The sequence below is a fragment of the Zerene cesonia genome, chromosome 10, assembly GCF_012273895.1.
Source record: "Zerene cesonia ecotype Mississippi chromosome 10, Zerene_cesonia_1.1, whole genome shotgun sequence".
NCBI classification, from domain to species: Eukaryota; Metazoa; Arthropoda; class Insecta; order Lepidoptera; family Pieridae; genus Zerene; species Zerene cesonia.
Window position 1 is genome coordinate 9027122 of NC_052111.1, and position 26041 is coordinate 9053162.

Consider the following 26041-nt stretch of genomic DNA (forward strand, 5'->3'; position numbering starts at 1 on the left):
ATTAATTTTTTGAGATAAAATAAACAAGCGAATAAACAAAAACACGTCTGAACTGCACAACGGTGCGGAGGGAAGGGACTTATAAGAACATTTTGACATTATTCACATGAGCAGTATTATATATTGGCAGTATATAATATATCTCTTTCAATTTAGTCTTACATATATTTTTAAAATTTACAATTTATAGCAATTACAATTTAGTATATATAAACAGTTCTCCTTACATATATTTTAAAGGTTTACAATATATAAAGCCGATGTTTCCCTAGCTAGATTGCAGGGCAACCTGTATTTAAGAGAAACAGCTTGCTTTTAAAGTCAATTCACAATTTAAGCCATTTGACAGCATTATTATTAAAAATTATAATTGAATATAATAGAGAAGAAAAATAAATAAATATCTAACTGAGTTGCCTATAAGTGGAGGGGTTTGAGTGTGTACGTGTGTGAGTGCGTGTGTATGTGTGTGTAATTTATCGAACCAATAATATAAGAAGTAACAATTCGTCGGTAATGCTCTGTTTTATTAAATGTTATTCTAAATGCTTGTCTTTAAGAGACGTGCGTCCTGTTTGAAAGTACATCGGGGAATAACTCAAAGAGCTAGACAAAACCTTGTTACCGTTGGTATTCACTCTAGACAACTACCCGCATATAATAAAGACTGACCAACTGACTGACTCACCAGTGTCTTCTCTATTTTATGACAATAAACGTATCATTTGGTTTTGTTTATGAACATTTTTGGGGAAAGTCAATAAAATTACTCCACTTATAGCTTACTGAAATAATGGGTAAAATCAAGCATGCTCATTACACGTAAACATTGATAATTAAGCATAAATGGATAATAGAAAAGTTTTTTTAACGATTATAACCGTACACTTGCGTGCGCATAATGTGTACGCATAGAGTTGCGTTTAGAACGCCACTGTACCAAATGTGGGTTATACGGTAGGGTTCCTTTATCATTGTACTAGCTGCGCCCCGCAGTTTCAACCGCGTAAGTCCATATCCCGTAGGAATATCGGGATAAAAAGTTGCCCACATGTTATTTCAGTTGTACAGCTGTTTATGTACCAAATTTAATTGCAATCGGTTTAGCAGTTTTTGCGTGAAAGAGCAACAAACACACACATATCCCCAAACGTAGGATTAATTTAAATATTTCTTCAAATACCAAGTTATATAGGAAACTACATATATACAAACATTACCATAACAACCTTTGGAATAGGCATTTTTCAGGTGTACACTTTAGACTGTTACTTCGTCTGTATTGCCCCTAAGTGGGCAGAAAAAGTAGCAAGGTCGGGCCGCTCACGCACTTGTTACCGATTTTATGTTTTCCCACAACACACTTGTAGTGCAGAATAATGTTTTTGTTATAATATTCAAATGGGTGATTATAAATAATCAGGGATGTTTTCCTAATTTATCTCATGTTACAGAGAAAGACAAATACAGTCTAAAATACCATTGTATACTTATTGGGAATGATCAGCGATGTTAAAACAGAAATATCACAACCGCATTTCGCCTAGCTTTAGCTAGCTTCCGATTTTCTCCTAAATGTCAGGACCCATGTTTATTGAATTAATGTCAATTGAGCTGTTCCATTGCATTAATATACAAATAATAGACAGATAGACAGAGATACCGTAGCTATAGTAAGTATACAGCGAAGTACGTAAGCAAATTTTATTGACACAAAGACGCAAGTGCAAAGCTAATAAAAACTATGATAAACGCTAGTGCGAAAACTGCCAGTGGTAGTAACGAAAAAGTAAAAGGGTGCTGGCACTCCTTAGACACAAATCGCCCAGTTCGATTCCGGTTTGAGCACATTTCGTAACAACTGCAGCGAGCTTGCGATATCTCGTCGTTGGAACAACAAACAAACGGTTATGACAGTTTTTATGTATCAACAAAATGCATTTAAAGAAATTGCACATAATTTTTAGTAATGTAGAAAAACATTAACAGGAAAAATATTTCAGAATTCATTTACAAAATTGGTTTAAAATACTCAAAATCACATATTTTTTTAAGTTCAATTTTTGGTTTTGATTTTGAGAAACATACTTGAAAATTCAAGTTATAGAATAAAAAAATGTCTTAAGATAATAGGTATTGGAAAGCATTATGTAGTAATGATATCATTACACTTAGATTATGTTAAACATGGATATTTGGGTCCAGCAAAGATTTCCTTGGGTTTTTTCAAACCACGTTTAAGTTTAGAGTCCTTAAACGTGGTTTTGGTTTAAGTTTTTGAATGAATCAACATTTCAACATCTTTCCTGTAGTTTTTGTAACTTCATTTCAGTTATGTTCATCGAATGATGATTCTAATTGAATATTTACATACAATCAAAATTACTTGCGCACAGAACGCCCTAAAACCGCAGCGTTTGAACGCTCACAAAACGCTCCTTCAGACCATGACCGTTTTGCTCGAGATACGCACATCAATATAATATTCTATAATCAAACAGGTGGAAAGGCCACAGGCCGCACCCTTGAACGCTATCGCGTGAGAAAATTCATTATCTCCTAATTGAATGCACGAATTGTCGGGGATAAATCAAATAATTACCATTATTTGGACATGTTCTGATAATATTATTTATTATATTTAGTTAGTTATTGAAATCGCTGATTTGTGTTTTAGTTTCGATCATGCGCACGATTCTAATTACAATATTTAGAATACAAATAAATTGTATCTGATGGGTACATGTACACTACGGTACGGAGGCCCATTTCATTTTCCTTACCCTTCCCGGTCCTTTCGTTTATTCCTCTCGTTAATCCTTTCTTAAGTTCTTTGCAATTTGAAGTCGACAATCCATTTGTAGTGGCGTAAGATTTGTAATCGACCTTACGCGTCTCCACATGTTCATGGGCGGTAGCGCTTACAATCAGGCGACCCACTTGCTTCTTTGCCGACGGTGACATAAAGAAACTATGGCGTATCTTGATTCAAAATAAAACAAATCTCAATCATTTATTAAAATACAGTCGAATTCTTTTAGCAGCACTTTTGAATTATCATATCATTTTATACAATTAAGGCGCTAAGAAGTTTAGAAAAAAATCTATTCTACAAAAAAGTTTCCAACCTTCCTAGAGGACTCTGAGAAAACGAAAAAAAGAATCGAGCACTGTTGGGAACGTCGGTTTAAAAAAACGGTTATAGATATTTAAGAGAACTTGACTGTTTTTATAAATACTTTCATCGTGTGATCGCTGAACATCGGGTGAACCACCAGCTCAATTGCCGGCTATAGCAAAAAAAAAAATTACAAAAACGAGGCAAAACCTGAAACCAGACTAGGTTTAATAAAGCACTTCTTAGAAAACTTAAAAATAAACTCGTCATGTTTCGACCCCTTCACAGATAAGCACCCCGCATTCTTTTAATGCAGTTTTTATAATGAAGTAAATAAATCTGACGAAAGGTTAACCGTAGATATGTAAAGGTCACTTGTTTCTGAGGCGAGAATGTACCCGCAAAAAGTTTATTTAATGGTCTAGAGAAATATCATCTTCAAAAACTACGCTTATAATTAGTGTGATATTCGTGCTACGCATTTTATTACTGTTTTATTTAAAATGAGAATAACTCTGAGTTCAAAATGCAATATGGAAGGAATGGAGCCTCGAAGAGCGAAATTAGTTTCGTAGATAAGAAAAACAGGATATACATACATATAAGAGAACACTCATAAGCATAAATTTTATGAAAAGACTAGCCGTTAGACGCGGCTTCACCCGAGTAATATGTGTATCTCGGCAGTAATTTCAGCTTATTACACGCTTTTTATTAGCTTCACCTGTATGTTTGTATGTTTGTTTGTTTGTAACCGACTTCTTTGGGCGCGATTTTGACCCACTTTAAACGGCCAGATTTCGTTCAAGATTTATTGAGGACCGATGACAATACACTAATTTGATAAAATTATTCCATTATTCAATTTGCAAAATATGATAAAAGCGTGTTTTTTAGTTTTTTTTAACTATTATTATTTTTATTTTATTTTTATTTTTCAATGTAATCGGTTGAGTAGTCTTTGAGTAAATAAACGAAACAAACGAAATAACAACAAAAAATCTATCCTCTTTCTATCACTAATATTATAAGGAAGAAAATGTATATACCTATTTTGAACTAGCATACACTACAATTTTATTCAAAAGTTTTCTACAAAATGACAGTTCATACGACGGCCATTTTTTGCGATGAAATGTTAACCTGATGGGTTTAAGAGCATCGCATTTGTAACCGTGAAGGGACAAATTATTGCAGTCGTTTATATACATTCGCTTTGTATTTTATATAACTTTATGATATTATGGAAACAAAGCTTTGTTTTCATGGTCATGTCTTTTAAATAATGTTTTCTCCTTTTTCATATTGTACAATATTCACTATGAAATTCATATAAGACTTGTATTTATGATTGTGACCGCCTCCTTGGTACAGTGGTTAACGCGTGAGCGTAGAACCAAGGGGTCCTGGGTTCAATTCCCGGTGGGGACGCACAAAAAAAAAATGTCTCGGTCTGGCAGGACACAGAAGGCTGATCACCTACTTGTCCGTAAAGAAAATCGATCAGTGAAACAGATGTACATCATCTGCCCCATACCCCACTAGGGGACACGGGACTTCACACACATTTGTGATTGTAGAAGACAAATAAGATGCATACTTTAATTCATATGAGGAAAGAATTGAAAGAATTAGTAAAAAATGTTTACAAAGCGATAGTACATATACTATATCACTAATTTTGATGCAGATTATTCAACTAGCTAGTCAATTGTATATTATATGGGTACTGTATGTAAACGTCTAATATATGTCTAATAATGTGTGACATCTTAAAATAAAGATGAAAAACAAATCTGACCTTTTATTTAATGAATGAAGCGTAAATTTACGTTTATCTCTTATGAGTTTTAATTGCGTTTCGAAATATTTACAAAAAGTTATAAAACACGGATGGTAATCTGGCAATAAAATAAGGCCATAAACACACCTCGCGGCGCACCTGTGGTGAAAGTGACCTTACACCTTTACATATCGTAATATTGCATCATTAATATTAAAAAAAAAAAACGTCTTAAGGTGCGCTTACTCGATACTTAACTTTTAAAGTTATTTGTTTTCATGTTAGGATGAATAGTTATGTCTTTTATAGTTCTTAGGAATGTTCGTTCCTCGCTTGTGGGGTAAGGGGCAGTTCTTTATTGTTGTGACCCTGATCGCTTCATTCTACTAATATTATAAATGCGAAATTTAGGAAGGATGTGTGTGCGTTTGTTGCTCTTTCACGCAAAAACTACTGAACCGATTGCAATGAAATTTGGTACGTAGACAGCTGGAACTAGAATAACATATAGGCAACTTTTTATCCCGATATATCTACGGGATACGGACTTACGCGGAACGCAGCTAGTTAATACATAACGCAGGAACAAGTAGTTTCTATCGTTTAGGTTGTTTCTCTATTTCAAACTCAATAACTCATAAATCGAATACATTTATTTATACAACAAGCTTTCCTTTCGAAACGGTTGGTGCGCAGCTCCACCCTTTTATAATTAGGTACATCAATGCATTATTTGACACTTATATTATGAAATGACGAAACCAATAGTGGTACAATAAACGTAATCTTAGCTAGCGGTGCGTCTGATGTCCGTGGGAAGGCGCTCTTCCATTTAAGGCGGAGTCCCGCGTTCGATCCCGCCGTGCGCTATTTACATTCGATATGACGCGGAATGACCTAACGGAGGTTGCTATTACTAGTCTCTTTGGATGTTCCTGGGTGTGGGTTTTTGGAAAATACAAATATAAAAATTTGTGATTGCGTTGAGAGAAATAAACACGATGAAACTGTGAAAAAAAATAGTTAAAAAATGTTTTCTTAACTAGTTATTGACTTACTTCGTAGCAGTCACTGTAGTCAAACATAGCTTCTTTTTTTAAATACACATAAACATAATAATATAGGTATCTCTTAAAAATGTAATATTATTTACTATTCACTTACATGATAAATTTTGAAAAAATAGAATAAATAGATCACGACGCCTCGCGATTTGAACCTGCGTCTTTTTGCCAAACCGTAATAACGCCTAGCCTCTCGGCCACCCGTGCTCCCACCTCAGTAATCGAATTCCTTCTACTCTTTCGGTTTTATGTGCCTAAAGGATTTATCATTTATAAAACATTTCAATGCTTCAAAACTGAAAATTAAATTTATTCACTTACATTTCAATTCAAAACAATTAAAATATGTTTTTGCTATAAAATATAAAGTCTATATTCTGTATATAGCAGAAAAAAACAGATTAAACACATTAGAGGGCCGACGCGTGAAATTAAAATTCAACATACGACATCGTAAATTGCGGACAGGAAAATGTCATGTAATATAAGTGTATATGCTCAATTTATATTAGCCTAGATACCGACTTGCTATAGAGAATTTTTTGTTAAATGTTAAATATATGTGCAAGCAAAAATACTATGAGGAAAAAACAAAATTATCATGAATCCTATATCTTCTCTACCTCTTTCGTCTTGATTCTTTTTACATTATTTTATTCTGTGTGTATTTTTTAATCTTCTTTACTAGCATCGAGTAAACGTCAAATATTAAAAAAAAATAAAAATAATAATCACATCAACATAGCCTTAAGCTCAAACAATTTGGGCACTGCAGTGACACTGCAATTACCGCTCAGCACTGCAATTAGCCCTCCATCATGAGCCGTGTGTCACTGCACTCACAAGTCTGACCCGCGGGTTACACCATATAATAATATTTCTTCATGTTATTATTGCTATTTCGTTTTTTTTACAATTTTTTTTATTTAATTTTATAAAAAGTCATTTAATATTGCTTGTTCAAAAATCATTTGCTTTTTACCTTCACTACATTGTATAAAACAAAGTCACTTTATCTGTCCCCATGTCCCTATGTATGCTCAAATTCTCAAACTCTCAAACTCAACGGATTTTGATGGGTTTTTTTTAATAGATAGAGAGATTCAAGAGGAAGGTTCTCCGAATTTACTAACTCTCTTAACTCCGAATTTAACGCGTGCGAATCTGCGGGCAAAAGCTAATAGGAGATAAAATATAACAGAAAATGTAACATTAATATCCGATTTTACGAATCAGATATCAAATCAAATAATGAATCAAAAAAATTGACACTTCAGAGCACGTAAAATATCATTTCCCAAACTTCAACATAAAACTCAAAACTCCTCAAAACCCAGTCAGTTAATATGTTCTAACTAACGGTATAAAGCTGCCTCTGTAACTCAAGAATTCTCCCAATTTCCAAATGAGCGCATCCGACTTATCCAACGATAATTACAATGGATTACATCACACATTACATTTAAGTAAAGTGCAAAATAATTATAACAGCTCTCTTTGGTGGAATGCTTTTCGTAATTACGAAAGAGCTGATTGGTTGACACGCACTGCGCCATGGGAACATAACTATCATTTTACCAACATTAATTAAGGGGTTACACTAATCTATCAAACTAGATAAAAATGAAGTCTGTATTTAAGTCTGTGATTGCTTAAGAATACTACATAATACTACGTCACATAAACAAAGCAAGAAAATTTAAATGTTTGTGAAATATATCTTAGAAACTACTAAAAACGAAAAAAAATGTTTTTGTGTATGATATAGGGTAGGTTTGTTGTGTTGGTCAATTTGAATAATTAATTGTGCTATAAAACATTAGATTTCTCAAAAGAAATTGTTTTTGTATGACCAATATAAATTAATTTGGTTTATTATATAAATGATGACAAACGACATTTCGTGAGTAATAAAAAAGCGAAAATTATGTCTGCCTTTCTATTTCGATATTACATCTGAACCAATTAATTGATTTGGATGAATTTGGACAAATCCTACTTATATTATATATGCGAAAGTTTGTGAGGATGTGTCTATGTTTGTTACTCTTTCACGCAAAAACTACTCATCCGATTGCAATGATATTGGGTACGTAGATAGTTGGACAACTGGAAGAACACATAGGCAACTTTTTATCCCGATATTCCTACGGGATACAGACTAACGCGGATGAATCCGCGGGGCGCAGCTAGTAGATGAATCCATCTTTAAAAATACTTAATTATTATACTTACATACATATAAAATAAAAACTATAGTCGAGGTGCCACAGAATGTGAAGCTAATTTGATGAATGTTACATCACACCGAAATAAGAGAAAGTATAACGTGTCATTAAAATGCATCGTCTTATTTTCAATTACATCTAATTTCATAATTATATACCGTATTAAGGTTATTTTACGTGTGAGTACGAAAGAAAATTCGTTTCGAAAATTGTATTCGTTTTTCTAACTTCAATTAGTTTTTAATAATCGGAGAAAGGAGTAGGGGTATTTGTTCCAAGCAATTGTAAGTCCCAAAAAATAAAATGTCTTGGTTTTTTAGTTCACATTCTTATACTTATGCTGTTTTTTTACGTTTACCACCAATGATTGCTGTGGGAGGCGAGCGCGGCTCGAATTGTGCTATAGCTATCACAGGGGAAGTAGGTACCACACCCCCATAGAAAACCGGCGTGAAACAGTAGCTTGCTACCGGGTTTCAGACAGGACAGCCTTAGGCCAGTCTCCTTTTCCTCACATTTCAAAGTCCATTCGTAGAGACACTACCTCTGCGAATCTTCATGGGCGGTGGGGATCGCTTACCATCAGGCGAACCACCAACTCACCAACTCAACTCAACAAAAAAAAATATTTTGTGAAAAGTACTGCAAACGAATGTACAAGTGAATAGGGTATTTTAAATACAGTTATTATAGGAACGTGTTGACGCCAATGGTGAATTAATTACTAATAAATTGTAGAATCATGCAGTAAAGCATTTAATGAAACACCTGTAATTATACAATAAAATTGTAAAGGTTCCATGACATTCATTCAACAAAATACGAGAATGTTACATGTACCTATGTTTACATTTCTATATTCAATTATCGTGATCCTAGTTTTAAACCGTTTGTGTCTTAATAATGATGTCAACTTAATTTTTATGATTCATAAAAACTTAATTACTATATAAACTTTGATTAGAATCTGTCTACAATAAGCGCAAATTTAACTGACAAATCTCCTCTTCATTAATATATAAATGTAGTATAATAATAGGTTTTTCTGTTGCATGTTGCTTCAAAATTCTATTCTTATATTTTTGGTCGTTAAAACAATTTAAAGTCAAGCTGTGGCATAATTTAAAAACTTAATATCTATCTAAAATGTCTATAATCCATTGAACAATGGAAACACACGATTATTTTAATTTTTAAGGATGACATAGGATATTAAAAAAGGAAATAAGTATTAAATAATATATTGTATTGGATCTTTCCCATATAGTACGAAAACGCCAATACAATAGACAGATACAAATAAAATATAACCATATGATAAAAACCCACTATCGTGACGCGCACGAGGCAGCGTGTGGTCCATATTTCGCTAGCGGCAACAATGGGGGCTATCTAACATCGCTGTATTGTGTGCTGGACGCTCTAATAGCCAGCCAGGTATTGACATGTATGCAGATAGCGGCCGGAGACACATCCGCAAAACGATAGCAAGTATGCCTATTTGTCTTGAGCGGTCCAGAGTTAGCCTATCGGGTTTGGTCGAATTAGGGTACCAGGGGATATATAAGGATGTGATAGCCGATAGATGTCAGAGTGGCAGTTAAATGCGGTTGTGTGAAGTCCCGTGTCCCCTAGTGGGGTATGGGGCAGATGATATACATCTGTTTCACTGATCGATTTTCTTTATGGACAAGTAGGTGATTAGCCTTCTGTGTCCTGCCAGACCGAGACATTTTTTTTTGTGCGTCCCCACCGGGAATCGAACCCAGGACCCCTCGGTTCTAAGCTGTACCAAGGAGGCGGAGTTAAATGCGGTAGGTATATCATTTTCCTTCGAGGGTTAAAAAGTGTTGACTAACTATTAGATTTCAAGCTTATGCCAATTTAAAAATATAGAGAATTCTAAGGATAGCCCAATACATAGTTCAGATAATAAGAAGTAATTTTTGTTGAGTTGAGTTTAATCTCAAATGAATCCGTGTATAAAATTTCACTAATTATTAGGCAATCATATTTAGTGTGGAAAACGTAGCGACCGTCGATTAGTATCATAATATTTCATCAGCCGGACAACAGCTAACAACAAAATTCGTTACAATAGATATTTCTCATTGATAGATACGTTTTAAAACAATATAAATCGTACAAAAACTAATCAAGTAATTCCACTCTAAGGCAAGTTAGGAACGCATTGTATAGCTGCGCCCGCGGCATTGCTCGCCCATTGTTCTAAGGGACCATTGTTACCGCTTCTAATGGTACATTGAATATTATGCAATTGTGTTTCTGATGCGCAAACTGAATAGAGCCGATGAAATATTTTAGAATGAAAAGCCTTGGGATCGCTGCCTGTTATGTGAAGATAGTGGGGAGTTCAAATTTCGAACATTTTAATTTTCCTAACCATAAATTAATTATCGTAGGTCTTGTTTTTCGGGATAACTTTGAGTAGATACTTTAGAAATATAGCTAGCCATTATTTTATGAATTTAACATTCGTATTTTAAGTTTATTTGCAAAATTTTTTTAATACACAATTATTTCATATTTTCAGCTAATTTTATTGACTATAAAAATATTCATTCACAATTTGTCCGTGTTTATAGTGGCTCAACATTAAAAATAAGATCTGAAACCTGTCCAAGTCCGGCACGGTTGTGACATCGCTCCCATTGCCCATACGCAGCGCTATGCGAACCATGTGCGTTCTTTGCTAACCTTTTTAATTACTTGTCGATAAATAGAGATTTTACTTAAGGTACTATTGGATTTTTTTGGAGTTTTGTGTGTACTGGGCGCGCGAGGAAATATATTCTATCGCTCGAACTCTGTGTCTTCCATGTAAGACACTTTCGATAAATTCACATTGAAATTTTGTCGATTTAAAATGAAAGCAGAAACCCAAAAATGTTTTATTCAAAATAGTCACTTCTTCGTTAACCGATTCATACAAATATATTAATTAAGAACAGAAGTATCTACGTTGAGAATTAACAAAATAGATGTTTGTTTAAGGCCTTTTCAATTTTTTATTGATTTCTTAATGCACAGCTCAAATAGTCATATATTAAAAGCGAAGCATTTATTAAAACTTCCATCACTTCTTACTTTCCCACGGAACGTCTCCAGGCTTCCCGTGTGCACTAGAAATAATCAAAAAAGTCTAGTCTAGATAAAATATAGATCGTTAATGTCGATACAGTTTGAATGCACAGATGGCTAGGTTTTGTGTTTTTTTTACATGTTAGTGGCTTGTGCTATCTTGCGATCTGACGACTGATTGGATAGTCTGACTATCGAATGCACGCGCCTGGTGTCAAGCCATGAGCTGATAGAAGTACTACGTTTTGTTTTATAATCAGATTCTTAGCAAATTGAATTTCCCCACGGAGATGAACATAGCAGCAGGTACGAGGATTTCTATGAAATAATATGTGTATAAATGTTAGGCTTCTTTAGATTTATTAAGGCATGACTGTCGACTGTTTCTATATATATAATAATTATTTTAGAGGCTTTTCACACGTTTGGTTTATATTTCATACATAAATCTCAAGTATTATTTCAGCATCATCATTTCATATAACATATTTTCTAATAAACTTTATCATTAAATTAACCATTTCTATATTACACCAATAGTACTTAAATTAATAAAATGGAGTCGCGCACCGCTCACGCTTGCGTCGCACCTGCGCACGCGCAACAATCTGCGACGGACGTCTGTAATTGATCAGCACACCTGTCGCTGGCCGCGACCCACTCCATCTTGTGTCTCTTAATACCACCGCTTAACCCGTGTTATCTTGCTCAGTTTGGTAGACCATAACGGATGAATGAAATAAGTAAAAGTAATGAACTAGTCGAACATATGAGAACCGTATAACATACAAAGAACGCAGAAAAATAGACTCGAATATGTCTCGAAGGAAGTCGCTTTTAGCTAGTTTTATTATGATCATCAACTTCAAAAAAGCAATCATCGTATTTTCCCGACTCTTTTCGGTAGAATTCTTTTTCCCTAATCATCGATAGATTATGATTATTTATTAAAAGTAATATGTAATGAGTTATGAAAACAAAAGCGGTTTTATAAGTGTCTCATACATTATGATACGTGCAGTACAAAAACATATCGTTTCTTACACGATTTGTTAAGTTATCAAAGCGACAGCCGTTGACGCAATATTAAGAATCATTAAGTACTTTATTACCAACAGAGGTGACAAAGTCTTACATATATATGAGATCAAATTATATTAAAATAATCCACTTAAACGAAAAAGCGTTCATCGCATTATAGTTTCCATAAATCACATATCAAAATTAAGCTCCAATAAACATTTAACTACACTTAAAGCGGATTGTAAAATAAATCACTCTTTTACCAACGAAATTCTGTTAATCTGACTCTGTTATTAATTCAAGCAATGCCCCATAAGGCTGTATTTCAAGTTAAATGGCGTGAAAGGGAACTTATGGTAGCTGATTAATATTTTCCATTCGATTACGAAATGATACGGTATGCGTAGTCAAAATGGCCGACAGAATGTACGCCTACCGAAATTATACTTTTTTGACACATGCGGGCTGATGTTATTTATGTGTTTATGTTATTGGCCATTGTGGACTCAACATCTGATTCATTTAAACTTATGGATGCTTAAAATAATTCCAATCGAGTCGACTATGACTTTGAAAATTGATACTGTTCAAGCGATATGATGAAATCTATACTTTACTCATAATATAAGGCTGTTTGTTTGAATTGATTTCCAAAATTATTACACCGATGAACATTTAATAGAGCCTGAGTGCCACGGGCAAAACCGGGACGGGTCACTAGTATTAAATAATTCGTAAGATTAAACTAAAAATAAAACGAAACGTTGAGGGTATGCCCAATAGCTAATATTTTGTCAACATGCCTAGTTACACTATAAATACTAACTACAGTCTTCCCACGAGCTGTAATTTAGGTCGATACCACAGACAAGGCACTAATTGTTTTGCACAGATAAAAACAGAGTTGCAATTCTGTTGCTGTTGTGTGTGTTCAAAGTTTGCGTAACGCTTAAGCTGGTGATAGACCATGTCACATGAGGTAATTTAATAATATATTTAGTTGAGTAATAAAAATCAGAAGAACATTACATGGTTTCTACACAAATTCAAAGAGGAAATAATTTTAGCAGAGGTCATTAAATTCATTAATGATGAGTGACTTAAAAGCTTATATGTTTATTAATATCATAAATGCGAAAGTGTGCTTAGTGTTCGTCTTTCTTTTATGACAGCTTGATTAACAGATTCTTTGAAACAAACGAATCACTACATAGTATAAAACAAAGTCGCTTTCTCTTTCCCTATGTTCCTATGGCTACAGAGCCATACATAGGGACACAGGTCCCTATGGCCTATGTATGCTTAATAGATAGAGTGGTTCAAGGGGAAGATTTATAAGTATAACATCTATTAAACTACTCCTTATTTAACGCGTGCGAAGCCGCGGGCAAAAGGCAAAATATAATAAATTAATTAATACAAATTAAGATTGCTTCTGTGTCCTTCAGCAAAGGGGAACCGTGTTACCCCGAATTGTGAAATTGTGTTAATGCGAATTATCTATGTCATAGCGCATGAGCAAACACTACATACACATACAAGTCGATCATTACCTTAATATTTGCACAAGAAATGGGTAATTTATGATCTGTAACGCATTTACGACACGTGTTCTCGGAACTTAGCCGGCTAAATGTTTACAAAAACAATGGAAATCGCTTGTCAAATTGCAGTGACATCTGGTCAGTCACGAGAGCGTTCAGAACTAGATACAGAGTCAATTATAGAGGATAAATAGTAATGCACAGATAAAAAAGCATTTATTGTCAGCTTTTCTACAATGTCAAATAGTTGATTAGTCTGTAATGAACCTGTATTAACAGATATTGTTTAATTATAAACTTAGAGACGAATAAAACTCTCATTAAGACAGTTTATAACGTTTAAAATATTATTATTCTCATGAAATAAAATACTCTGTTCTATACATTATCAATTAACAATTTAAAAATTATTACCTTTTGAAATATACGGTCGGATCACACACTCCCAGTTCCTAGGTTTATCTGTAAAGAAAAAAGCTGAAGTTAGATTTGACATTTCAATTTCAATTAATTTTATTGTGTTACGTACGTTTCACAGGTCCGAAAACATATCAAGTATTATAAATAGGAATCCAATTTCGACTCGAAGTCAGACAATGTGAAACTATTATAATTATTCTTCCAATTATAGTAGCGAATAGTAAAGCACGATATAAATATGTGATTATAACAAAAAGCTAAATCGCCTATAAATTCTCAGAATTAGATCAAATTGGACCAAAACTAAACGGGACCACAAAGAAGGAAGGAAAGAATCATCACAATCAGTTCAACCAGTCGAAATTCTAACACACGAAGACACAGTCGAATTGAGAACCGAGAGTTTTTCAATTCGTTTGAGAACTTCATAGGCATAATTTTCGAATTACCTTCGCTACATTAGAACTACTCCTACTACCGTTTGATAGCTTACTAGATACAATGATATACTTCCAAACAGAACATCATCAAATTTACCTGGTCAATATAGCTGGTCATTACAGTAACAGGTGGACCGACCGCCCGGGGCATAAAACTTTCCAAGTTACCCAATATAACGCTCATTATGACGAAATCTTACCTTTCATTAAACATAAGGAAAAATTTTCTTTTCTCCTTGAAGAAAGCTTAAAGTTATCTTCACAGATTGTGATGGAAATACAAAAATAAATATGACAGACACCCCGTACAGAACAATTAAACAATTTCACGATATTGAGTCGCATAGAGCCTTCTGTTGTTTTGGTTATATTTTCAAATTATAAAGCGTCTTAATTTTACAGTTAAAACATTGTATCAAGACATACAATGTTTTAACTGTAAAATTAGGACGCTTTATAATTGAAAGGAATTATTATCCTAAGCAAATTAGCCTCAGTTTGTAACTACTGTCTACACGAATAGTATAAAGAGGAATGTATTTTCTTGTATTTTTTATATTTGAACGTTTTCACGCAAAACCACTGAGCCGATTTCAAAAATTCTTTCACCGTTAGAAAGCTGGAACTTCTATCAATGACATAGGCTATATATGTACCACGGGCGAAGCCGGGGCGAACAGCTAGTAAGTAATAACACGCTTCATATAAATACAAGATCTTCTAAATACAAATATATAATATTAGATTTTATAAACTGATTCACATATATTAAATAACCATTAAAACTTTCAGAATTGGAAAGCAAATACCATGTAAAAGGTGATTAATAAACATTCCAGCGCAGACGCAGCGCCGTCACATGTGTACGGTCAGCAAAATAGATAAATTTTGCTTACGGTCAGCAAAATATATATTTTTCCATTGATATAATGCGAGAATTATATACAATTAGATTGATTAGTTATATGCAAAATTTAAAACAAAATAAAAAAAAATACTTATTACCATACCCCCTACACTCTGCGGAGAATAAATTCAATTAGTTTTTTTTTTAATTTTGTCTACAAATAAGCAATATTAAGTAAGAACGTAATTATGAAGTAAATACATCACCACGAATGAGTCATTTATTTTATTTATTAAATTCTAGTCCAAATTTTCCATAGAATTTTTTTTTTTAAATTCCCACATACAGACTGCACATATGACGAAAAATTTACAGTGTGCGGTCAAACCACTGATAGAAAGTGAAACCGTGTGACGTAGACCGGTCAGTGACCCGCGATAAGCGAGATAACCTGTGTTACCTGTTACTAAGGTCATTTCATTCTGTACTTATTTGGAACGATTAAGAAACTTCCAGAAGTTCTGCTGTTGATTAAATTCTCAAAGGGCCTCTGCATGTTGGACATCTGTCCTCACAAAAGACTTCCTGCCAAAAGACCAGGTATTATCCTTCTGATGGTACCCAATTAGTAATGAGTATTAGGGAATAGGATTAGATAGGTATTGTTGAAGTAATGTAAGATCTTATGGCAATATCTAAATAAAATTCTAGGTTTTCTCATTGCCAATTTTGATATAAAATATCCACATAAAATTGAGTATATATGTATATATCACACATTCGTCCGTGGGCAGCGACCCAGAATTCAAACTATGATCGCATAATTACGTAGTTTCGAATAAAATATGGCAACATTGCAAATCTGTCAATGAAGGTCTACTTGGAATTAATTTATAACAAAATGGGCATTAGAAGGGAAATATTTTTAGGTGCGGCAACAGGGGTCGAATACGGCAATGAGTTCTGAAGTTGCGATAAATCTTTACTTTAAACTAACTGTGCACTGCGACTTTGTTCAATCCGACATTGCTTTTATATATGAACTGACTAGCTCTCCGCCCGCGGCTTCGGCCGCGTGGAATTCGATTATATCGCGCGATATATGGTTAGGAGCAGCCTATAGTCCCAAGGTCTTGACTATTTGTCAAAATAAAAAGTGGAGAGGTGTGAAAGAATCCTACTAACATTATAAATGCGAAAGTTTGTAAGGATGTGTGTGTGTTTGTTGCTCTTTCACACAAAAACTACTAAACCGATTGCAATGAAATTTGGTAGACAGCTGGACATCTGGAATAACATACAGGCATTTGACTTACGCGGGTGAAACCGAGGGGCGAGCTAGTTTTACACAATTTTATGTTTGATAATTAGGAACTTCCATAAAAACTTTAAACTCCTATTCCAACCCCTTCTACCATTATTTTCGCGATAAAAAGTATTCTATGTCCTTTTTCAAGTTCCGTTCTATCTTCACACCAAATTTTTCCAAAATCCGTTTAGTGGTTTAGGCGTGAAAGCCAGACAGACAGACAGACAAACAGAGCTAATTTCGCATTTATAATATTAAGTAGGGATTTACAAATTTTGACAAGTATAATATATTGTAAACATACCGTATGGGAGGCACCAGCTTTTAAATAAAACATTATGAGGTTGCAAACACCAAAAAAAGCATTCGAATTGATAACCTCCTTCTTTTCTTAAGTCGGTTGAAAAATATTCAAATAACTGAAACTGTTTTTGAGATTTGCTCATAGTTACGTTATGTATTTAATCGCTTTAATTGGACAGCTTGTACTTTTTTTCTTTGAAAGTGTTTATCATATAAAATCAACTTATTAATTAATTAATATATTTGATGCAGATATGGATGGATATAACTCAGTCACGCCAAAACGACTCAACGGATTTTGATGAAACTTAGCGGTGTTGTTGCTTAAATAGTAGAACAGATTAACCACCAATAGGAATACAAGCTTTTGTTTCTTTGTACAGCTAAAAGAAAGTATAGTATAGTTTCCTTTTCCTCACCCTTCCCACTCCATTCCTTTTTTCCAGCCGTCAATCATTTTCTTACAAGCCAGGTCGGAAGCTATTTAATCATTATGCTTGGTAATACTTTGTCCATGCAATCATCTTTGGTACATCACGCAAAACCACGTTTGACATGAAAACGTTATTATATCGTTATTCGATAACGAACCGTAACGATAACCGTTATTGGAGATAGCAGTTCATTTAACGATTGTTAACTCATTTGTTGCCATCGGTTACGTGTTTGAATCATGTAACGTGTGATCTTTTTGCATATAATATTGGTATATACGTATGCCATTTTGGTATATTTTAGACACATTATAGCGGGACCGAGGGATATTAAATATCTTTTATTCAGTGATATTAATTATCTCTTTAATATTAATTCAAAAGTTTCGGACATATACATAGTTTAATTTGTTTGTTTCAATGCACAAATCTCAGGAACTAAACCACCCATTTGATTCTCTCACCGTTGGAAGTACGAGTATACGTATGCGTAACACAGACGAATCCGAAGCGTAGCGCTAGCTAAAATATAGTATTGTATCACATTAAAATGCCAGCTAGCAAATAATTTACACCTAACAACGGTAGCTGTAACTAGAAATAGATTCATTCACACAAAGTATCGATGCATAAAATCGATTGATTTAACCTTTCATAGCCCATCGGCTCTGAGGCCGACACGCATCCTTGGCTCGACCAGCCTCCAACTGAATATGAGGTCAAATACTTTACTCAGATATCAAAATATTTTAAATATTAACCATAGTGTACGTGGGTTGTTTGAAACGAATTGTCTTTGTGATTTTTAATTTAATTGGAACTACGCAGTAATATAATACAGAGGAAATTTTTGGATTTTTGTATGTTATAACGAAAAAACCACTGGACCGATTTCAAAAATTCTTTCACCATTAGAAAGCTGCAGGTTCACTCAGTGACATAATCTATATATAACTGCGAGCGAAGCCGTGGCGAATAGCTAGTTTATATTTTAATTTCGCACACAATGTTTATGATTCGGGAAATAGTAACATGTAAGTATAAAAACTGTATTATTACAATTTATATTTAATTATATTACGATTATTATGAGTAGTTTTGAGATTATTGTAGTGTAATTTATTCTGATTTTGTTTATTTTGGCGAACATCTACCCAACAAAATGTTTGTGCTAGAAATTTATCTCAGCAGGGTGCAGACATTTAAATTTTTTTATTTTTTATTTTTATGCACTCTAACTTCCGACCCTCGACCATCTTAGTCGAGGGATATAACCACTGAACCATTAAAGATATCAGTAAAAGGTTCAATATAACATTTCTATTACAACTTACAATGTAAACAAGGGCCTGTGAGGGCGGGACCGTCTAGCTGCTAATCGTAGCTTTCGCGATCGCTTTCACAGTATCTCATATTATTTAACGTACGGGTGTTACTAAACGTTAAAAGTAAAAGTGTAGGCGGCTCGATAGATGTTAATGACACTGAATTACCGATGTTTGATAATATATTTCACGTTACAGAACTTGTCTATTGAAGTTTATAAACATAGCAAATACAAATCCTACTAATATTATAAATGCGAAGGTTTGTAAGGATGTGTGTGTGTTTGTTGCTCTTTCACGCAAAAACTACTGAACCGATTGCAATGAAATTTGGTACGTAGACAGCTGGACAACTGGAATAACATATAGGCAACTTTTTATCCCGATATTCCTACGGGATACGGACTTACGCGGGTGAAACCACGGGGCGCAGCTAGTACAAAATATTTTCAGAGTGTGACTCACTTTAGATATCAACCGACGTACAAAACACAGGGATTTCTCAATTCGACGGTTTTTGGCTTTGTTATTGTATAAATCCGTGGCTTTATAACCTATAGACGGAATTATTTTTGTATTTCATAGGAAATTTGGTTCCATTTTCGAATAAGTGGTACTGTCCTCCCTCCGCAAGGGAAGTTGGCGGTTTTGTGCGTTCTTACACAGATGGCTAGTTCTTCTTGTTCAAAATAATTATTCAGAAGGCCAATTCCTCAAGAACAATACAGAGGAAAATGTTGTATATCCCAAAGGAACTTATAACTTATCTGGGTTATAATACGCATGACATTCAACCACTTCAGAACTGGATGAAGAGTAAACGCATTAACCACATCACAAATAGATACTATATGCACAACGTGATATATCCATGTTTTACTTTACAACTCAATTTAAGCTGTATTTGAGGTGATAATCAAATAATCGATAAATATGTTTGTTCAGGTATCGGTACACTTTGTACCTCTTCAAACATTCTTTGGCTTGACCAAACAAACTCGAGGTCAATGAATATCGAACTTCAATATTGATTTATTTTATTATACGGGACATGCTTTAAGGATCACCTTTACATGGTGTTTAGGTCCAGGGTCTTAGTTCGTGATAAATTTGTTTAATTTTCTTATTTAAAAGTTAATCCTTTTTCCAAATAAAAGTAGTCTATTAAAGTTCCGTACGCTAAGAGTAAATCGGTTAATAAGACTTCGCCGTCGGTCTGTCTGTCCGTTTGTTTGTCAGTCTGTAATTCATGAAACGTTAGTTAGTAACGATAGTTACAGCATTGACATTTTCAGATAGAATGTATTTCTGTTAGATCTATAGCAACAATAAAAAAAGACGTTAAGCAGCCGTTCGCACAGCCATTAAATGGAGGGATGATTAATAATTTTACAGTTGCTGTTTAGCTTATTTGTACGGAACCCTTATAGCCACGAGCCCGAGTCTCGCATTTTACATATTTTTTTTATATTCTGGAAGGAAACTTCTTCAATAATCGGTGGGGAATTTTTAAACTAATCGTATAGCACGATAGAATATAGATAGTTTCATATTATGCATACAAGAGTAGACACTAACTAGATAAGAGAGGGTATATCACTACTAAATCTTAAGTTATATTCAATGTCGGTTACAACTCAATTTCCATCCAACCCTATCACCTTGAAATGCATTTTCATTCCAACAAGATTCCGTATAGCTGACCATTCATTACGTAGGGTTCAGTCGTGAAAGGTCTGGACCTTAGCATTTAAGCTACAAGACCATACACAAATACTGTCATTGTTAATTATAACTAAAGTAACTTATACAGAAGCTTATCTCCTGTTATCAACAACTACAGCCGGCGAGCCGGTGTTTGTAGAAAACAACAATAACCGGAGAATGTATATAGGGTTATTTCTGATTTCTCATATTCTTTCAATATTGGCTAAATATGTAGTACTAGCTGCGCTCCTCGCTTTCGCCCGCGTAAGTCTGTATCCCGTAGACATTTCGGGATAAAAAGTTATTGCTATTGATTGCCTATATGTTATTCCAGTTGTCCAGCTGTCTACGTACCAAATTTCATTGCAATCGGTTCAGTAATTTTTGTGACAAAGAGCAACAAACACACACACATCCGTACAAACTTTCGCATTTATAATATTAGTAGGAAGTAGGATAGGACTATAATCTTATGCGCGAGAAATTTCAGCGAAATTGGCTATCGATGCTGATGAAAAGCAGATGGAAGTATTTTGTATAGCTGGTTTAGCAGGCGGATCGGAACTAGGTACACTGTAATGATTATCATTATAAACTATCGAATGCAATTTATAAAATAAAAATCAGGTATCCATCGGGTGTTGGGTCGCAGACGATTTATAATCACCTCACGTGGCCCCTTCTCTTAAGAGGCTCGACGGAACACAGTGGGGTTTTGGTCGGTCGGACTCCGTCATAACACCACGGCTCCTTCTCCGGGGCATATCCGGGGGCCGTGGGTATCTATGCAAGATTTCCCCACTCAAAAAAGTGTTAAATAAGTGAGATTTGTAAAGTTGTAAATCACAAACAAAAGTAACTTGCACTCGCTTAAAAAAGATAGTTTTAAGTAGCAAGTTAGGTTAGTTTTATTTTTCTAAAGTCAAATAAATCATTTTAAACAAAATAACGAAATTTATCGTGGATGAAAACATGCTTCACCTAAACTTATTATAAACTAGCTATTCGCCCCGGGCTTCGCACGCGATAAATTAAAAAAACTAAAGACTTTATTTTATACTATGTAGTGATAAGACGCTTATCCCGGGATAACTAATTAAAGCCTAAGGAATTTTTAAAATCGATTCTAAAGTTTTTGAGTTAAATCATAAATAGCAAAAAATAAAAATACTTTTTATAATATTATATAATAGTAGCCTGGATATACCAAAAAACTTTTTCACATACATTGAAATCCATTTATAGCCAAGCGTAAAATAGGCGGGAAAAAATGACAGTTATCTCACTCAATCATGCATCGAACTAGGAAGAAGCCCGCGCTTTTTCAACCTGTCATCTGACGACAGATTATAAATCCCACGGTTAAATATGGCGGATCGATAGAAAGTGAATAATATGCTAATAGAACCTCTTCGGAAAGGCAGATATTACAAAATTACTTTCCCTTTTACGTATGAAGCTTTAATTAACAACTCTTAATGTTTTGACCATTACCAACGCGTTAAAAAGTGTGATTAGAATAAATTATTTTTATATTGATTTACATAATGTTTAAGTAACATGATAATTAATATCATGCTTTGTGAAAAACCAGAAAGGGTTTGTGGTTATATGCTGGTTTTATGTGCAAAAATTTTGTTAGGATTTTTATAATACAATTATTATTAGAAAAATTAAAATTTATGTATTTTAGATTTTGAAATGAGACTACATTTCTATACAAAGCACATCAATTAATTAGTCCGGATTTGGCTAACTAAAATTTGTACCCAGTCATATTATTAAAAGTTTTTCTTTTTATTTGTACATCAAAATATTTGCAATTTACTTTGACGATATTAATACTGACACGATTAAAAATCAAGTTTATAAATAAACTAGCTGCGCCCCGCGGACTCCCCCGCGTAAGTCCGTATCCCGTTGGAATATCGGGATAAAAAGTTGCCTATATGTTATTCCAGTTGTCCAACTGTCTTCTAACGTACCAAATATCGTTGCAATCGGTTCAGTAGTTATTGCGTGAAAGAGCAACAATCACACACACTTCCTTACAGACTTTTGCATTTATAATATTAGTAGGATAAATATATTTTAAAAAAATCTTTTTCTCCATATATTCGACGGAACTGTCAGTGTCATTGACTGAAACGCCAATCAGTAAACGGCGACTCTAAATGACATTAAAGAAATAGAAGCAAATGAAAGCTGTCGTTAAAATAAACTTATTTCTTTTTCTGCAACGCTTTCCCACGAATTGTATATAGATTCATTTCCCGACTTGGTCTGCTCTGAATTTACTTTGTATTTGCATCAGCGAACTGACAAGTTTAAGGAGAGAGAACGATAATTTTGTAAGAAAAGTGAAATTGGAATAATATGTAGTATTTTCTTGTGTTTGGTTTCACGCGAGTATTATACATTTAGAAATTAAAAACTTTTCAACGGATTTTAAACGCGATTTATTCATTATATTACTAACCCGACGTTTCGAACACTTTACAGCGAGCGTGGTCACGGGGAGACTGAGATGTTATATGTCTTGAAGTTTTACGTTTTAGTTTTCTTGAAAAGAATCCTAAAACGAGCTTCAATCAAAACTATATACAAGCCGCACAAGAAGATGAACCAATTCTTGAGACCAATAAAAAGTAATATTCCTTTACAAGAAGCAGGTGTGTACAAGTTAGACTGTGATTGTGGTCTCTCCTACATTGGCCAAACAAAAAGAAGCATTGGTATCCGACTGAAGGAACACATTGCGGATATCAAGCATAGGCGTCACAAGAAGTCTGCGGTATGTGAACACACTCTGGACAACAACCACTACCTACGATTCGACCAACCACAAATCCTCGCCAGAGAAAATAGATTTTTTCCAAGACTTGTACGTGAGGCTATTGAAATTAAAAAACATCCAAATTTCAATAGAGAAGATGGTTTACAACTTTCTAACACCTGGGATCCTGTTATTAAGAACTTAAAACCCCATGTCAGACATACCAAAAGACCAGAAGACACTATCAGCCAATACTGCCAACATCCAGAAAAATACTCCACATACCAACTGCGGAGAAATAGGTGGAGGTAGTTCACAAACAACAATTTTTGTATGACCTTCAAGACATATAACATCTCAGTCTCCCCGTGACCACGCTCGCTGTAAAGTGTTCGAAACGTCGGGTTAATAATATAATGAATAAATCGCGTTTAAAATCCGTTGAAAAGTTTTTAATTTCTAAATGGAATAATATGAATAAAAACATATAATCACTAGTTTTGAATTAGGCACATATAGAGTTACTAGCTGCGCCGAATATCGGGATAAAAAGTTGCCAATAATTAATAAATTCCAGATGTCCAGCTGTCTACGTACCAAATTTCATTGCAATCGGTTCAGTAGTTTTTGCGTGAAAGAGCAACAAACACACACACATCCTTGCAAAATTTCGCATTTATAATATTGGTAGGATGTTATCTGTGTCTAATCGTGTCTACAATGTATACTAACAGATTTTCATAAATTCTTATCTAAGTTTTAAGTCGCAATTTCTATCAAACAGTACATTTGAATAAAGCCAATGTGAACGACAAAAACATTATTTTTAACGTAGGCGTGAATTTTGGCGTGGTGCAACTTTTTAATATAATAATATGACTATAGACTCAAATATCAAAACATCGTTAGTCTACAAGGTTACGTTAAATTATACAAAATAAAATTATTATATAAAAGAACATTTTGTTCCTTTTTTATTTTTGGTCAATGATAAACACGGGATTAAACTTTTATCGAAGTTTATATCAATAACTTCGTATCAACAGTCGTCTGGTACCGAACGCCCGACATTCGTCTTACATTCGAAGTCCTCACCAATGAGCCACCACAGCTAAATCTAATACCTTAACAAAAAAGTACCTACACCCAAGTTTTATTTTTTACAACCAGTATCTAATCTAGACCATAAATGGGCCGAACCTTTGATAAATTATTCGTTAGAATTCGACCCACTAAGCCTTATACGTCAGTGCGTAAGGACATCTGATATTCTTATTGAAAATATAACTTGTTAACTTAGAAGATATCATTTAGATAGCAGGAAAGTCGTATTTGAAATCGAAATGAAATTTTCAACTGATAGAACAATAAACATTACATTTAGAAATCAATAAAATGCACTATATATTTTCTTTTATTATCTACAGATTTATAATTTAAAATCCTAATCGCTTGCATGACATACATCACATCTCATCGTTCCACAAAACCCACCCAACGGTACGCTAAAAACTTCGTACACTTATAATTCATTATCGACACTATCATATAACCCTTTTACTTAAATACTTAACGGGCAACACCACGTGCTATAACTAGTTCGAGAACACAATAGTTAGAATCGATCACATATTTACATAAGAAGCGGCGACGCAGCCAGGCGAGACGACTTGCTCTATTTACAGCACAAGATGTTAGCACTAAATAACATTTTATTTCATATGTTCTGTCTCAATTTTAATAGAAATGGATACTTTAATATCCGTATTATCTCTCAATCGACGAGGTTCGGGTTTTTAAATAAATTTGCATTAGAAGTAAAGGGGAATGGAAGGGAGAAATAAACGTGTAGGTATATCAAAGTATTCGTATGGATGACACATTTTTTTATTCGGCTTTGTCTCTCAAACGAATGAACCAGTAGATCCAGTAGATATCTCTGATGTTTGATGTGGATTTTATGTACGAACTAGCTGCACCCGGCAAACGCTGTTCTGCCTTACTCTTATCGTTTAGTGGTATGAAAAATAGATGTTAGCCGATTCTCAGACCTACCCAATATGCTTACCAAATTTCAGAGGAATCGGTCAAGCCGTTTCGGAGGAGTATAGAGACTAACATTGTGACACGAGAATTTTATATATAAGATAAGGTCGATATCGTGCGTACTACCAAGTTTTCAATAAAAATTGTATACACGTAAACTCAACCTAGAGATCAGATAAATATCTAATCTATAATAATAGAGCCAGACATAACATAAACTAGACGCTCTTCCCGACTCCGCCCGGATATTAAAAATTCCTGTTTTATCCCAAAAGGAGCATTTTATCGAGATAAAAAAGGTCCTATGACCCAAGTAACCTGTATAACTAATTTCATCAAAATCCGTGCAGAAGTAAAATATCTTACTAGAGAGTACGGTCTATACCAAGTTACATAATACGCTAATTTAGTTATGTATATATTAGTAAACAATGAAGAACGTATTATAGCAACATATAATAATAGACATATCGCCAGTAAGTGTTTGCCTTCCTATAAAAAACTTCCATTGTTTCAATAACGTCTTTACGATTGCAAAAAAAAACGCAATTTTTTATAATCCAGCCATCAAC

General features: G+C 34.1%; 1 protein-coding gene across 4 annotated transcripts in view; it reads right to left on the reverse strand.

Moving 5' to 3' along the window:
* The window catches only part of LOC119829270, a 90648-nt gene that overhangs the window by 48845 nt on the left and 15762 nt on the right, over positions 1-26041 (reverse strand). For all 4 annotated transcript variants that reach the window (XM_038351696.1, XM_038351694.1, XM_038351695.1 and 1 more), the window contains one exon: positions 14277-14324. The gene's annotated coding sequence lies outside the window, so the exon portion shown is untranslated. The remainder of the gene's footprint in view (positions 1-14276; positions 14325-26041) is intronic.